The 14,649-nt window shown below is 44.7% G+C and overlaps 1 protein-coding gene across 1 annotated transcript in view; it reads right to left on the bottom strand.

Moving 5' to 3' along the window:
* Positions 1–14,649, bottom strand: part of HCN4 (hyperpolarization activated cyclic nucleotide gated potassium channel 4) — a 1,084,393-nt gene that overhangs the window by 877,165 nt on the left and 192,579 nt on the right. The gene's annotated exons all lie outside the window — the stretch shown is intronic.

Genomic DNA, 14,649 nt, shown 5'->3' with positions numbered 1-14,649 from the left:
TTACCTCCACATCCCTCTTCCTCATCCCGGTACCCACTTACCATTTTGGGCCTGGGTCCAAAATACCTTTAACTATCCCTCCGTAAATAACTCCCCTCTCGAGCCCTTCGCTCCTCTACCTCTAACTCCCTCAGGGTCAGTCGTTTTTCAAAGAAACGTGCTGGGGGTAGATCCCTGTCTTCGGCTGGGGCCTCCCTTTGGAACAGTCTCCCAGCCACCCTGAAACTTGAGAAGACCCACCTCCGGTTCCGGAAGCACCTAAAGACCTCCCTCTTCTCTTCTGCCTTTTCCACTCTTCTTCCCTGCTAATCTGTTTTCTCTATCTGCACCGTTCACCTGGCCACCCTTTGTCCTTCGGGCACAGGTACCTGCTCACCCTGCCATCCTCCTACACTGCCTCCTGGCCACCCCCTGCACTGGGGTCTGTATCTGTACCCATACAGTCCCCCACCCACTTCTCTTCTGCACTTATCCGATATACCCTATCTGCTTATCCTAGCACTTGCCACTTGCTGGCTGCAATACCACCTTTAATTATTTATTTTTATTTATTTATTCTGTTTCCTCCTCTGTTCCGCACTTTCCACTTTCCCTTCCATGCACTTGACCCCTTTTCCCTTTCCATACACTTGCACGTTTTCACTGTCACTGGGCCTAGTAAGATCGTTGTTTTTGTTCTCCCCTGTTCCCCTCCCGTTGCCTGGTCGCGCTCTTAAACACTTGTGTACGAGCGCATTATAAATAAAATATTTCATTTACCTTTAACCCACATCTCTCTTTCTTGTCACAGTCCCTCATTACCTTCATGTCACGCTTCCTCATCACAGTCCCCAACTACTCCACTACTCTTCCTCGTCACCGGCCCCCACTAACTTCACCTCACTCTTCCTCATCATAGTCCCCAACTACCCCACCTCAATCTTCCTTGTCACAGTTCCCCACTATACACACCTCACTCTTCGTCACAGTACCACAATATTAATCACTGGTAATACCCACACATCTCTTTTTCTCATCACAGTACGTCAATTATTTATCCACCCTTTATCGTCACCTCTCTCTTGCTTGCCCCAGTACCCAATAGTAATCTATATCATTACTGCTACATCCCCCTTCCTTATCCCAGTACCCAAGAATAGTCTTACCTTTAACCCACATGCCTCTTCCCCATCCCAGTACCCAAAAGTAGGCTTCCCATTACCTCTGCACCCATCGTCCTCATCACAGGAAACTCAGGGCTGGAATCTAGGAAGCTAAAGGCAAGAAACACGGACTATCGGCACAGAACAAGGAACTGCAGGCAAGGAACAAGATAAGTTGTGGTAGAGAGCAAGGGGATGCAGACAGGGAACAGAGGACTGCAAGCAGGGAGCAGGGCTGCAGTGCAGGAAGCACAGAGGTGCAGGGCAGAAGGCAGGGGAGAGAAGACAGAGTTTCATGGATGGCTATAAAGCAAGGGGCACAGGGCCCTGGAGTAGGATCAGGTTCAGGAAGCAACAGGACACAGCAGAAATCCAAGAATCAAAGCACAAGGGGCTGGAAGTAAAATCCTCTGTCAGCTGCTTAAATACTGTCCTGCCCTGTGCTGAAGCAGGCTCATTAGCAACACCTGGAGCACCACACTTGAAGGTAATCTGCATCCTCTCTCTCTGGTCCTGGAAAAGTGAAAGCAGCACTGAGCTGTAAGGCTTCTGGGGATTGTAGTTCTAAGACTGCTGCCTAGGAATGGCAAGGGAATGAGAACTGCCACATGGTGCATAAAAGGATATGTAGTTTGTGAAATTAAATAAGTACCAAAATCTTGCAAATGAAAAGTAATGACAAAAACATGAATAGGTATTGTCCGGGGCAGATTGGAGTGAAGAATATATCCCAAATAGTGCACAGTGGGTGGCAATCGGTGCTCAAGTGGCACAGTCATGACAGAAACTGATCTTCTCATGTAGGTTGTATTCTTTGGTGGTCTGTTGCAAAGGCATAATTTACTACGCAAATGGCTTCTTTGCAAAGGGGACTATTTTCAGAATAGGGTGATAAAGTTACTAGAATATCTCATCATGGTATAGGCTAATTCATTATAGAGTAATTTTGGGGTGGAAGAATACCATAGTTATAAATGGACAGTATTTTTAAAAGCAAACGCCAATCAAGCTTTGCACTTGAATCCACCCTTATATGCAAAAAAACACATTTTTTAATTGTATTATCTCTCTTACATGAACTGCTGTACCAGTGATGCCATTGCTGATGCCATAAGTGATGTTTGGGGTTTAATGGCAGCAGCATAAAATGAACTTAAAGTTTAAGTTAGACACAAACTGTGCAGACAAGATTTGACTGACAAACAAAAATCCCAGCAGTTCATTTTCAAATTGCAAAACATGAAACCCCTCTGTCCTATTGTAAAGCAGAGAGCACATGGAAATGTGTGCCTTCTGCAGATTGAAAACCACAATAAAACGCTGTTTTACATTGAAAGTAAAGTGTGCAAAATCAGCTGTGCAAAGTGAATGACAAAGAGCTAAAATCAGAAGCCTACCTTTTAGCTATGGTATAAAAAAAATGAAAGGCATGTTTCACAACAAAGAACAGCATGGGAAAATAAAGATATTTGTGACTTGAAAGGGAAGCAACTGTGTACCAGTGAAAGGTATAATATAATGTGAAGTGGAACATTGGCACTTTTCCAGCTAAGAACAATATACATATGGGAAAACAAATCTCCATGGCCAAAGTCCAGTGAATGTACATTTGAGGATATAAATATGAACATTGATGGCATGATACAATATATTAAAATGGCCTCACATGATGAGTAAATGTGACAGATTGGAAAGAAAGTGTTTCTTCTTTTATTCCGAGCACAGAAGGCTTTTGTGAGTGTAAAGACATTTCCCCTGAAAGTTAAAAACAGTAAGCCTCCCCCATCGTATGCCAGACTCTCCATCTGAAACCTCGTCATGGCCAGAGATGAAGCTGTATTCAAGCATGACAGAGGAATCAGTCAACAGAAAGGCTGCCATTAATGAGTTGAATTCTGTAAAATCGAAGAAATTCAAGAACTTGTGTGGTCCCTCTCTGGGCTGACTGGAGGGATGGCCTGCTATTAAGATTGTCACACGAGGCCAGAAAGCCATCTGCACAGCGAGATAAGATCACTTTAGCATCCATTATCCCAGCCTTTGACTCTACAAGAATGTTAAGTAATTTACACCAGCCTGAGTCAACAAAGAAAGCAGGTTCCTATGGCTCAGGTTGAGTGGCGGAAGTGAAACCTTTTTAAAACATTTTTTTTATTCTTTATTGTGTAATCTGGCTATTAAACAAGCCTTAAACACAGTAAAATCACCATTACACCATCCATATTATTAATAATACATTATTATAAACCAACAATTCATACTTATACAAGTTTCAGAAATTCCTCCCATATGTGCAAGGCGGATATACTTTGTGATATCGTACTCCCAGCACTGGAGCGTTCCGTAAAAATCTGAAGATGGCTGCCACAGGAGGGACTTAGGGAGACGACTGTCATTGGATGGGGACAGTATGGCCCAGAGGACAGTGATTGCTTTAGAGGAGCTCTCATATGTGTAAGGCGGACATACGTTGCAATATTGTATCCAAAAGATCAAATTACAAAATCACTGAGCCCACTAGTCAGCATTTTGTAATTGGTCTTTTGGGATTTTGGCGGTTTGTCACGCGCACTGCCTATAATGTGTGCCGGGGACAGCCCTGCAACCGCTACAGCCCATAATAATGAACTGGAGGTGCAGGGGACACCCCCACAACCCCAGATCACTGTTTGGTATTATGGGCTTAGATCTTATCTACTATGCCAAATGCGCTCTAAACGTGCATTCACCATTTTAGATTCAATCTTTTCATGCAATCCCGTGTAAGGCAGCAGAGGATATGACCACAGAATCCGCTCTAAACAAAATGTTCTAGAATTGGTGCATATTAATTAATCTACAATCAATACAAATATTTCTATAGCCTTTTCCATGAAAACTCTTCATTTTCTGGCAGGCTGTTAATACATGTCTACTTGTTTCCATGGTCTCACCACATAATTGACACAGGGACACTTCATGGGGGAGGCCTTGCCAAGTTCCCACATAATTCAATGTTTGAATTAAATGCATACTTGATATAAAACGCTTCAAAGCCTTCGGGCACAGCTTCCTCAGATAAGAGAAAGGGGAATCTGCCTAAAACCGTATCTGGCATATTCTGCATATCTAACTAACTTGCACAATTTTTCAATGTTTAGGATCCTATCACCAATTTTTGACTTTGTTTTCAACATGACATCGATATTTGGGCACAACAATGCATCTTCTATGGAGATTTCCAAAGTCGCCAATTATTCAACAGTGAATATTATAAGTTCTGTATGATATACATTATTACTCATTGAGTAATTACTTGATAACAATAGGCAAAGTAATTAATTGGTGTTAAGCTTGCTAGGTAACATTTTCAAACATAGCAACGTTCTTTGAATGGCCCAACTTGTATTAAGGGAGGTAAGACCATACTCCAGCCTGAGGGCCTCTACTGGAGTGGCAGAAGGGAGATTTATTATGCTTTTCAATATCCTCCCTTCAATTTTGTTTAGCCACCTAACATGGGTACGAGGCAAAGTGGCTAGCCCATACAGCAAACTAGGCACTATGCTCACCTTATAAGTCTCCAATAAGGCAGTGATATTATGTCCTCCATTTTTATATACGTATTGTTTTGCTACAGACCATTTCCTCCAAATATGTGGTATGCACATATCTGCATAATACACTAAACTGGGGTTCTTTTTAATGTGGAAGCCCTGATAGCAATAGTGCTCAACCACCTCAAGATGTTATCATTGAGTTTCCAAGTAAATTTGGGTGTCGCTGGGTTAATGCCGCTCAAAATCATTATCTCTGTCTTTTGTGGTATCAACAGACATTTGATATCTTTTTGCATACAATGACAATGCCATGATCAACCTTTGTAATCGTATAGGTGTTAAATCAAATAGGACTGTTTCATTCGCATAAGTGAGTCAACTTATGGAGACACTGTTTACTTCTGTAGGAAAATCTCGACTGGTGCTTAAGGCTTCAGGAAGGCCCGCCACATACAGATTATATAAAATGGGGGCCAACCCACAAACATGTTTCAGACCTCGATTTGTTTCACACGGGTTTGCCATTACTCCCCTCTGGTCTAAGCGTATTGAGACTGATGTTTATGAGTGCAGTCGCTTGATGTAAGCAGACAAGAATCAATACCCCACTTTATAAGTTTCTCCCACAACAAAGGGCGCGACACACTGTCAAAGGCCCGGCTGTAATCTATATAGCAGCAATAAAGATTTTTCTTCCTTAAGTCCAATTTTGACTCTGCCATAAGATATTGAATCACTAAGATAGTACTCATGGTACCATAGTTTTTTCAAAAACCAGTTTGAAATGGTTTCAAGAGGCCTTTCTCATTGGCCCATTTCATTATTTTTTTTATTGAATATCTTGCATCGCTAATAAACGATAACTAGCAGGGTTCAATTTGGACCCCTTTTTAAAAATAGGAATAAGGATAGATTCCTGCCAGGTCTTGGGTACTATCCTGCACTTTCAATCAACCTGAAAACTTTAAAAATGATCTCTGACCAGAGCTTAGGATCTCCCTTGTATAGAATATTAGGTTTCCCATCCGGGCCCAGAGCACACATGGATTTCAGTTTAACTATGTTGTTTCCTACTTCTTCAACATCACAATCCCTTAATATATTACTGCATTGTATCTTGCAAGGGTTATCCAGAAATAGTGCTTCATCAATGTTATGATACATTTCCTTAATATAACTGGCCCATGTTATGACACCAATTGGATTTAGCTCCAGTGAATTGGGAGAAGTTTTGCTCTCATTAAAATAATGCAAAATGTCCACTTATTTTGAGTTTTCAGTAGGTCAAGAAATAGTAACCACTTAAAAAAGCAGGGTTTCCGTCTATTTAGCTTTCTTTCGGCATCCCTCTTTCGGGTTCACACTTGCCAATTAAAACAGTTTGCAATCGCTGTGGAAAGTGGAGTTCCCTTCCCCTAGCTTTCCTCTGGCAACGTGTCAGAGACTTTCGATTGTATAAGGGATTTGGTGTAACCATAAGATCATTCTGACACCCCACACCACCCTTCCCTAGGGCCTTCTGGTTGCTGTAGTTTTCAAACAAAATAGGTCCTGAGGCTTTCGAAAGAGCTCCCACATGGCGCCAGACCCCTCTGCACCAGGACCTCAACTGGGCTTTCTTTAAAGTTCATACATACACACAAGTTCTTTCTTCTTGCGCTCAAAAGTTTGCTACTCGCAACGTTGGGTTTAACACAGTTTGATTTGATATCCTCATTTCATCTAATGAGGGCTGCCCATTTTCTGTTGCCCTTGGGTTGCCATGGCTAAGAAAACATAATCTGTATGTCAACAGGGTGGCAAACAGCCTTTTCCTGGGTATGGAACATTACATCATGCCCTGTGCACCATACATTGAAAACACCATCCAAATTTTCACAGGGCATCCTTGGAACATAGTTAGTTCTTAATTGATTGCAAATATCAAGATTATAAAATTTCTGAAAAGAAGCTGCCTCCACGTCCACCCGATGATTGTGTAAAAGGCCTCATTCTGGAGTCGTCTGGGCCGTTTAGGTGCAAGTACATATTATCAACCCCCTAGAGTGTACCCCTGAAAGAATAACTGAAAATAACTATAAAAAACAGAGTCACTTTCTACTCAAGTTTTTAAAAAAATGTCGTCCCTAAGAAGGACACAGCAGAATTACATTTGGGCTTGGATTAACCTGGGGTGTACCATAAAGGACAAATACCATGTCCCTTTGATCACAGACATCATAACTGCTGTACAGGGGGCAACAACTTTCACAACGTCCAATTTAGGTGCGGCCTCCCATCTAATACTCATTAACAAAGGGGTTGAATGGAACATAAGATTTAGGACACCCTTTGATCATTTCGAATACAGGTAATGCCATGCAGTCTTGCCAAGGTACCGGCCATTTTCAGAGATGTATAGAGAGAATTTTTGCTGACATACTTTTGCACTGAGTAATAGTATATCTGTATCACATATTGATTTTTCCCAAGGCAGCACATGAACACATGCATCATGTAAGAGAGGTGCCCCAAGGACTACGTGCCAATGCCCTCGTGGTCAAACCAGAATAGTGCATTTTTGATGTTTCTTCTGTCACCTACATTGGATGTATTCTTTCCAAAGAAGGAGAATACATGGACCCCAATAAGGGAACGGTCGCTACAGAATGGACCAAGGAACTGCAATGTGTTTAGGACTTGCCAACTTCTATAGAAAATGTATTCCTTGGTTTTTCCACGTAATACTCCCTATCCCTCTCCATCTCAAGAAAGTTGTGCCTTTTCATTGGATGATGGAGACGGAAACAGCATTTAGTTTTTTCGAAGTATGTTTTTTGTTGCAGCTCTTGTGTGATGCCACCTGCATACTACCAAACCATTCACTGTGGAAGCCGATGCATCCGAGGGTGCCTTGGGAGACGCGTTGAAACAACTACAGGCTGACGTGGAAGAACGCACAAAGATCTGCCTCTCATGTACTTTTGACAGCGAGCAGAACGATTTGGTTTCTGGAAACATAATTTTGGGCAATAAAGCAGGAATTCTTGGACTGGAGACAATTTCGTCAGGGTTCCAGACACTCTGTAGAAATCAGATCATTTAAGTCTACAAGCACTGCAACAATTTGAATTCCTTAACAGTCGACAAGCACGATCGGCCTATTGTTTTGATCAAAGTGATTTATTTTTCATCTATATCCCCCGAACAACAAATACGGCTGCCGAAATGTTCTCACGATAAGATGTCGTACTTGACAATGCAAAGGTCTACCTGAGAAGATGTTCCCTGGAAAAGTAATTTCTCTTTGTAATACAGGGTTTGAAACTGAGGGGAGCTGGGGGATATTTAGCTCCTGCTTGTAGCCTAGATGAGCCTGGTTAGCTTGATACCAACAAGTACCAGGGGCTACTTTTGGCTCCCCAGGCCAACTGATGCTGAACAAGCACACCTATGTGAATTTAACTCTATCTGTTTTGTAGAATTTAACAATAATCATTACAGTACTTTAGGACACACTTCAACGTTTAAAGCACACAGGGTTATAAATAATGAACACAATTGTATGTTTGCATTTTATGTGGAAGTTAGATTTGTGCAACGCTATGTACTAGCTCCTTGTTCCCCAGGGGTAGCTCTTGGTCACTGGCAGCTCCTCCTTATCTACTGTTAATTTCGAACCCTGTTATTACTTCATTCTTAGACAGTGTCAACCAAGCCTATTCCACTGACATTTCATATCTAACCTCTTTTGGCCTACAGAATCTGAATGAACTGCTTTACCATGAAGGTGCACAATTTGTCCCGTCACCAAAATTGCAAGTCTAAGCAATGAGAGACTGCCATGACTAACTTGCCGTAGCTCAGAGGGGGATACAAGCTACTTGAGAACTTGTCCAGAAGTATCTTTGGTAGTCCAGTCTGCGATGTGTATGACTATGGATACACCTGCACGATTTGCACAAAGGCCAAGACTCCCAGAGGATTACCACTTGGAAAGTTGCTACAACCCAATATCGGAACCTCGCCTTAGCAAGTCGTCTCAACAGATTTAATAGTGGAACTACCTTCTTCCAAGGGATGTACCATGGTCTTGGTAACCATTGATACTTGGTCCAATTTAGCATATTTCTCTTCTCTTCTCTTCCTCAAATCACAACCGCTCTTGAAATGGTAAAGGTGTTTCTGCATGGCACTAACCGTTTGCACTTCTACAACATTTCTAACCATGGCTCACAATATATATCCAAGTTCTGGTAGGAGCTGTACAAGCTTCTAGGGAATGCAGAGGGTCTTATACTCCGGGTTATCCTCCAGGTGCCATTCTCAGTCAAACGAGCACATGGAATAACTGAAGCAAACCTTGAAACGGTATCTACAATACCTTTTGTTCACAACTGGGTTGACCTCCTCTCAATGACTGATTTCACTTATTACGACATTTTGCATACAGCCATCAAATGTAGTCCTTTCTTCTGTACATCTGGTATTCATCCACAGGCCTTACCGTTGTCGTAGATGACTAACATGGAAATACCATCGCTGGACTCCAACTTATGTGACTTACAGATGGGACATTAATGTGCCCATCAGTGTCTGGAGGGTTCCTGCGGGAAGGTGAAGATTTTTGCAGACATATGTCAGCCTGAGGATCCTCTAAAACAAGTGGGAGAGAAGGTCTGACTATCATATTGATACCTTATCCGTCTAAGGATTTGCCTTCTTTATTCTGACCCTTCTCTGTCATTCAATGTGTCAACGCAGTGACCTGCAAGCTATGACTCTACCACTCCTAGAAGAGGATCCAACCTGAGTATCACTTCTCAGACCTTACAAGCCTGGGTGCTTTCCACGGAGGCAACCCCCTCCCCCCCACAAATCCCCCTCCTCCTCTCCTTCTCCAGTCGTGACGAACGAGGTCCCCGAGCATGAGATGGCACAAATATGTGATTCCCGTTATTATCAGAGCTATCTTCAATAGCGTATCAATTGGAAAGATTTTGGTACCTGCGATAGGACTCCAATGGCAGGCTCCATCGTTGCACCCTCTGGCTGCAGCCTGTTTTAAGCCGGTGTCAAGTTGTGGTTCGTTCTTTGTCTATGGGCCTCATTACGAGTTGGGCGCAAAGGGATACCGGGCACCGGTAAGGACACCGGTGCCGGTAATCCCTTTGCGCCCTATTCCGAGTTCCCTTCGCGGGTCCCTTCCTTAACTCCTGGTTTTACCAGGCGTTAAGGACGGGACTCGTTAAGGGACTTTAGAGCTAATAACAGTACCGCAATTTGCGGTACCGTTATTAGCGCCTTCCCATTGAGCCCTATGGGGGCTCAAATGGGAATGGGGAATGGCTTTTTCAACGGGGATTTACCGGTCCCGCAAATGTCGGAATAGACCGGTAAGTCCCCATTGAACGAGGGCGGACTCGGTACCGGTATTGGAGGTAGTCATGGCGCTAATAGCGCCATGATTACCTCCAAACTCGGAATGAGGCCCTATGAGTCTAAATATGTCTGTGTCTGGATTTCTGTGTCAGTTTACGCAGTTTTGTGTGGTTGGTCGCTGGAAGTGGATGGGAAGCTTGACTCTGGGGCCTCCCCAACTCCCTCCACAATACAGTAGCTCTGATGGAAGGCTCGGCTGCTCCCTGGTGTTGTTTTTTTCAGGACATTTTGCAGCTTTAATCCGCTTTCAAAGCTAAAATGTGGATTAATAGACATTTCTCTGATCTCTGCATTTTAAATATGATTTGCTATTTTCGGAAGATTACGTGAGATGAAAAGTTCTTACAAGAAAGGTCAAGCTTTGCAGCAAGACCATTGGCAGGAATACGAGTATGGCACACCGAGCATGCACGGCACACCTTTGTTATAAGTGAAGACATGGAGAGGAAAGGAAACACAATATTCATCTACATTGAATATTCCGTATCTGGTAGTGAAATGGTTGTTTTTGCAAATGCATTTTTCTGTAATATAGTTTAATGGTTACCTCGTCAGATTACAAAGACAAGCCTGCAACTCTGCAGCAGAAATGGTGAAAGAACAGTGAGAAAGTGAGGGCAAATGGCCAGCAGAGAGAAAGGGGAAGGGGGCAGGGAGCGAGAGAATGAAGGAGGTAGAGAAACAGCACATAGGTGGAAGAAAAGGGCAAAGAAGAAGGCAGGGGAGAGAGAGACAGAGAGAGAGAAACAGCACAAAGGGGAAAGAAGAAGGCAGGGAAGAGAGGAAAAGATAGAGAGAAAGATAGAGAGAATAAAGGAGAGTGGGACCAGCACAAAGAGGGAAGAAGGTGGCAAGGGGGAGAAAGAGAGTGAAAGAACAGTGAGAAAGTGAAGCCAAATGGCAAGCAGAGAGAAAGGGGGAGGGGATGGGGAGCGAGGGAATAAAAGAGGGAGAGAAACAGCACACAGGTGGAAGAAGAGGGCAAAGAAGAAGGCAGGGGAGAGAGTGACAGAGGGAGATAAACAGCACAAAGAGGGAAGAAGGTGGCAAGGGGGAGAGAGAGCCAGGGAGACAGAGAGAACAGAGAGAGCTAGATGTCAGAGAGAGAGAATGACTAGTGAGAGGAGAGAAACAGCACAAAGGGAGAGAGAGAGAGAGAGAGAGAGAGAGAGAGAGAGAGAGAGAGAGAGAGAGAGAGAGAGAGAGAGAGAGAGAGAGAGAGAGAGAGAGAGAGAGAGAGAGAGAGAGAGAGAGAGAGAGAGAGAGAGAGAGAGAGAGAGAGAGAGAGAGAGAGAACAGGGAGAATGTGAGGGTAAATGCCCAATGTGAGGGTAAATGGCCAGCAGAGAGAGTAATGGAGATGGGGAGGACAGAGAGAGAGAGAGAGAGATAGCAGAGAGCGAGACAGAGAGAACAGAGAGAGAGCAGAGAGAGAGAGAGAGAGAATAAAGGAGAGAGAGAAACATCACAAAGAGGGAAGAAGACAGCAAGAGGGAGAGAGGGAGAGAGAGCAGAGAGAGCTAGATAACACAAAGAGAAAGAAGGAATAGAGAGAGGAGAGAGAAACAGCACAAAGAGGGAAGAAGAAGGTGGGGGAGAGAGCAATAGATCAGGGAGAATGTGAGGGTAAATGGCCAGCAGAGAGAGTAATGGAGAAAGGGGGGGACATAGAGAGAGAGATAGCGGAGAGAGAGGGAGGGACAGAGAGAGCAGAGAGACAGGGGATGCAAAGAGAGAGAGCAGAGACAGAGAGAGAGAGACAGAGAGAGAAAAAGAGAGAGAGAGAGAAAGAATAAAGGAGAAAGAGAAGCAGCACACTGAGGGAAGAAGAAGGCAGGGGAGAGAGATCACGGAGAATGTGAGGGTAAATGGCCAGCAGAGAGAGTAATGGAGAAGGGGGAGGACAGAAAGAGAGATTGCAGAGAGAGAGAGAGAGAGGGAGAGAGAGAGAGACAGGGAGATAAGAGAGAGAACAGAGAGAGAGCAGAGAGAGAGAGAGAGAGAGAGAGAGAGAATAGAGGCGAAAGGGAAGCAGCACACAGAAGGAAGAGGGAAGAGAGAGAGGGAGAGGGAGAGAGAGGGAGAGAAAGAGAGAATAAAGGAGAGAGAGAAACAGCACATAGAGGCAAGAAGTCGGGGGAGAGAGAGAGAGATCAGGGAGAATGTGAGGGTAAATGGCCAGCAGAGATAGTAATGGAGAAGGGGTGGGGGAGAAGAGAGAGAGATCGCGGAGAGAGAGACAGAGAGAGCAGAGAGAGAGGGAGAGAGAACAGAGAGAGAGAGCAGAGAGAGAGAATAAAGGCGAAAGAGAAGCAGCACACAGAGGGAAGAAGAGGGCAGAGAGAGAGAGAGGAAAAGAGAGAGAGGAAGAGGGTGAATAAAGGAGAGAGTGAGAGAGAAAGAGGGAGAATAAAGGAGAGAGAGAAGCAACACAAAGAGGGAAGAAGCGGGGACAAGGAGAGAGAGAGAAAGGGAGAGAGAGAGGGGGAGAGAAAGAGAGATAAAAAAGAGAGAGAGAAACAGCAAAAAGAGGGAAGAAGAGGTGGAGAGAGCATACACAGTGGAAGTGAGATGGAGGCAGTGTCATGGAGATGCAAGTGGCGTCTGAGGCTGGTGAAGAAGATGAGGCAGGATAACACGGGGTTGCGCTTGGAAGGAAGTCCCTGCCACATGAGAAGATGGCAAGAAAGTATGTGGTAAAAGGAATAGGCTGTTTCTGTAGGTGGATGCGCCAACTGTGAGGGAGGCATTGGGTGGATGCCGCGCCTAGAAGTGACGCCCACCAGCCAGCAGCGCAACACCCGCCCAGTGCCCCTGGTTTCAAGAATGGGTCGAGGGATATTCAAGGTTGGCCCAAGCCAGGGTGGGACCTGCCTTGGATGTGACTGCAGGGTGGGAGGAGGCAGGATATGTGTGGAACTGCATGCCACCGGAAGAGGTGGGGATTCACCATGGGAATTTAAAAGGCAGCAGGCAAACTTTAAATCCCCTCCCTGTCTTCATGCTCTGCCGCTGCTAGAGCGTAGGACCATCCTAGTTAGTGGGGTACGGATGTGGGGGAACTCTCTGGTGGCATAGCACCCAGGGCGTCATGGCAGAGTACAGGGTACATCAGCTCCAAAAGGGACCACAAGGGCATTGCACTCCCACAACCTTAGAGCGACTGCACTCAGGGCTACAAGGTCTCTGAGAAAAGACGCAAAGATGTCGAGGTTTGGAAAGAAATGCAATCAGTGATGGGCACGAAGCCCACCTATAGAAGAAAAAAAGTAGGGAAACGAGACTTTATGGGCATGAGGCTCCTTTAAAAGCAAAAGAAATAAACAAAAATGGGCCTCATTACAAGTTTGACGGTCCGGGAATTACGGTACCAGTAAGCTTGCTGGCACCGTATTTCCCGGAAAGGCAAACTACGAGTTGTGCTTGTGGGTGCCTTTCTGCCCGCCAGGTCGTACCATGTGGGATGCACCGCCACCGTTCATAACCCTATGGGGCTCAAATGGGAATGGGGAATAATTTTCCCCGGTGCCCAGGAATGGGCAAATACCGGGTCCGGCAATGCCATAATGACCCTGTAATTGCCCATTCCTGGGCACCAGAAAAAATAAAATAGCGGCGGCAGCCATGCCTGTATCACAGGCACGGCTACCGCCAGCCTCCTAATGAGGCCCAATGCGAGGCATTATAGGTATGACTTTTTAAAAAAACTTTTCCAAAAACACATTCCAAACATAGGAATAAAAGCAAGAAGTAATGCAGTGAAATCATAGTAACATCCATGACAGAAATGCCCTATGCAACAAATAAATACCATAAAGCAATATAATGAACCATGAGATATCTATTCATAAGCAACTCTATGCAAAATGAACTATAAAACGAAAAAGAAAAAGAACACATGCACACCCAAAGAGACAGGATGACATAGGTCAAGCACCCACACACCCGCCCCTTTCACACATATACCCTGACTAAGTTCTCACACATAACCCTTTACCAACCATTACAAAAGCCCAAGCCTAGCCATATAGTTTATGACAAGGCCCCCACATTTCCAAATGAAGATCTTCCCGACTCTGTTTTTGCAGCATATATTTCTCATAACTGGTCAATGGGCCTCATTACGACCCTGGCGGAAATCGGAAAACGATGGCGGAAATGCAATACCGCCATCGAATAGCGCTCGGTGCGACTATGACCCGTCACCGCAAAGTACGAAGCCATTAGCGACACCGTAGTGAACGCCAACGCTAACTGCACCAAGTACGCACGCGCGCGCCATGCCAAACCGTAAATACCACCATGGCGCAAGGGTACGCGAATTCCGACCCTAGCGGACATGTACCTAACGCCATCAAGCATGGCGGAAAGCACCATTCCGCCATGGTGAGAAGTACGGCATCGCGAATCAACCGTAAACGGCCCCACTGAGTGCCTGTACACCGCTCCCTGCCCACAAAGTACAACTCCCCGTAGGTGCAATGAAGTCACTATGCAACCAGTGAAATGTACAAGTCACCCATGCATGCCAACGAACAAAAGAATCA

Source organism: Ambystoma mexicanum, chromosome 11 (assembly GCF_040938575.1).
Source record: "Ambystoma mexicanum isolate Mex_15411 chromosome 11, UKY_AmexF1_1, whole genome shotgun sequence".
In the NCBI taxonomy this organism is placed as follows: Eukaryota; Metazoa; Chordata; class Amphibia; order Caudata; family Ambystomatidae; genus Ambystoma; species Ambystoma mexicanum.
This window is presented reverse-complemented; position numbering and strand designations above follow the sequence as displayed.